This window comes from Struthio camelus, chromosome 31, assembly GCF_040807025.1.
Source record: "Struthio camelus isolate bStrCam1 chromosome 31, bStrCam1.hap1, whole genome shotgun sequence".
Lineage (NCBI taxonomy): Eukaryota > Metazoa > Chordata > Aves > Struthioniformes > Struthionidae > Struthio > Struthio camelus.
In genome coordinates, this window is record NC_090972.1 from 1193066 (window position 1) to 1195565 (window position 2500).

The following is a 2500-nucleotide window of genomic DNA, read 5'->3' on the forward strand; positions in this document are numbered from 1 at the left end:
CCGGAGGGGCCGGGGGGTCGGCGCGCGCGGGCGCCGCACCCCCCCATGCCCGCCGGCGCGGCCCGTGCATGCCCCGCGGGCAGCCGGGACGGAGAGGGGTACCCTGCCCCCTCTCTCCGCGGTCTGGTCTCGGCGGAGAGACGCCGCGCGGTCGGCTTGCGCCGGCCTGCCTCGAACGCGCGACCCCGGCGCGAGCGCGTGCTCGCCGCCGGGACGGCGAGCCCCCACCGCGGGTGGTGCGGACGCCGAGCCCCAGCGCATCCCTTCTCCTCCCTGGCCGGTGCTCTCAGTCTCCCGCCGTGGCCGTCGGCGGCACCCTTCCTTCCCTCCCCCCCCGCCCTGCCCCGGCACTCCGCCATCCGGCGCGCCTGCCTCGCTCTGCCCGACCCGGCTTCGCTGGGCGGCAGGCGGGCGGCGGGCGGGCGGGCGGGGGCGGCCCCTCCCGGTCTCCGCGTGGAGGCGGGGAGAGCGGGCGCCGTTCCCCGTCCGTCCCGCCTCGCCCGTCTGCCTGCCGCCAGGCGTCTGCCCGCGGAAGGGACGGGCGAGTGCGTGGCGTCGCTCGGGAGGCTGCGTGTGTGCAGGCGGGTGTTGGGTGCCGTCTCCGGGGCGGCGGAGCTGGAGGCCGGTGAGGCGAGCGAAGGAGCTCGGAAGCGTGCGGCTGGCGGGTCGCGGGCGCGCGGGCAGCGGGTGGCGCCGCTCCCAGCGGCGGCCGGGCTCCGACGCCGGGGCTCCGCGGGGACCCACACCCCGGTCCCTGAGGCAGGTGGCGCGGCTGGCGCGCCGCTCCCTGCTGGGCCAGGCCGAGCCGGGCGCCTGGGCCGGACTCGAAGCGAGAAAGGGGTTGTCCCAGGTCGGGAGCGAGGGCTCCCCGCCCCTCTCGTTCGGGTCTGTTCTCCCCCCCCCCCCCCTTTTTTTTTCCCTCTGTGCTTGTACGGTCAGTGAGGCGTGCCCTCTCTCTCCGCTGTCCCTTGCTCAGCAGCCGGCGTCGGCGTGAGGAGGGAGGCAGAGCGGATGGGGGCCCTCAGGGGGCTGCGAAAGCTGCCCGGTCCCCCCGCGCGCGCGGTGGGGACCGAAACCGAGACAACTCTTAGCGGTGGATCACTCGGCTCGTGCGTCGATGAAGAACGCAGCTAGCTGCGAGAATTAATGTGAATTGCAGGACACATTGATCATCGACACTTCGAACGCACTTGCGGCCCCGGGTTCCTCCCGGGGCTACGCCTGTCTGAGCGTCGCTTGACGGTCAATCGTCACCCCCATTGCCGCGTTGGCGCAGCGGTGTGCCGCCCCTCGGGGGGGGGCCGGGGGGGGCGGCGGCGGCGGCGAGTCGGTGGGGGGGCGGCGGCGGCGGTGAGTCGGCGGCGGCGGCGGAGCCGGGACCACCGGTGCGTGCACCGGTGGCCCCGGTCTTCCGGCTGGCCTGCCTGCCCGGCTCCGGCCGACCGTCCGCCTCCACCGTCCGCGGCCGGCGTGCCTTGCCCTGCCCTCCCTCCCCTCCGAGCCCGGTGGCCACCGCTGCCCTGCGCGGTGTGTGCGGTGTGGCGCGGCTGGGGCGCCTCGCAGGCCCGCGCCGCCGGGGAGAGGGGGTGCCTCTCCTCCCCGTGTGGGCCCGGGCCTTCGTCCCCCTAAGTGCAGACTCGGGAAACCCCCGCTCCCGGAGCGCCCGCTGTGCGGAGTTCGTCCCGCCGGGCCCCCAGGTTCGGTCGGTCGCGGTGGCCCGGCACCTGCCGCCGCCGCCCGCCGCCACCGCCAGTGCCCGCCGTACGACGGCTCTCCTCCACCACTCTCCCGGTGGTGCGCTGGTCCCCCGTTCCCCTCCGGCGGGGGGGACGGCCGGCTGCCTTTCTTCCCCTCCCCTTGCCCTCTCCCTGCCCCGACTGCTGCCGCTTCGGCGCCCGCCGAGCCCCCTCTGCCCCCCCCCGCGGCGCACCCGCGTCCGTAGTGCGTGCCGAGCCACTTCCACCCGCCGGCTGGCGTCAGCCGCGGCGTTGCGTTGAGGCCGGCAGCGACGGCGCGCGGGTGTCTCCGCGGGGCGGTGGTGTGGGGCAAGCGCGGGCGGCGCCGTTCGGTGGCGAGACGGGGGAGGGGGGGGGGCAGAAAGGGGGGGGGGGGAGGGGCGCTGCCGCGCCGTCGTCCCGTGCCGGGGCGAGAGCGGAGGTCAGCGGCCGGGGAGGAGGAGCCAGCCGCGGCCGGTGGAGGGGCTGTGCGCGAGTGTGCGAGTGGGCGAGCGAGCGTTTGGGAGCCGGGCCCGGGGGAGGTGCGGACCTCGCCCCCCGGCCCCGCGCGGCTGTCTGCGGGTGGGTACCGCGGTGGTACCGCACCGTGCTGCCGCGCGCGTGTGTCGGAGGGGGGGGCCCCTCGCTGCCCCTCCGTGGCGGCGACTCGCGGGTCGCCGCGCCGCTTCCCCCTCGATCCTGGCGGGGGCCTCGGGCCGTCCTCTCTGCCGGCGGCTGGCGGGCGCGTGCCCGCCGGCTCTGCCTCGTCTCGGGCCTCCTCCGGG

At 77.7% G+C, this 2500-nt stretch overlaps 1 non-coding gene across 1 annotated transcript; it reads left to right on the forward strand.

The window, feature by feature from the left end:
• The first annotated feature begins 1082 nt into the window (after positions 1-1082).
• LOC138063130 (5.8S ribosomal RNA) lies at positions 1083-1235 on the forward strand. Its single transcript, XR_011136723.1, has one exon. It is a non-coding gene; the product is annotated as a 5.8S ribosomal RNA (ribosomal RNA).
• Positions 1236-2500: the final 1265 nt, after the last annotated feature.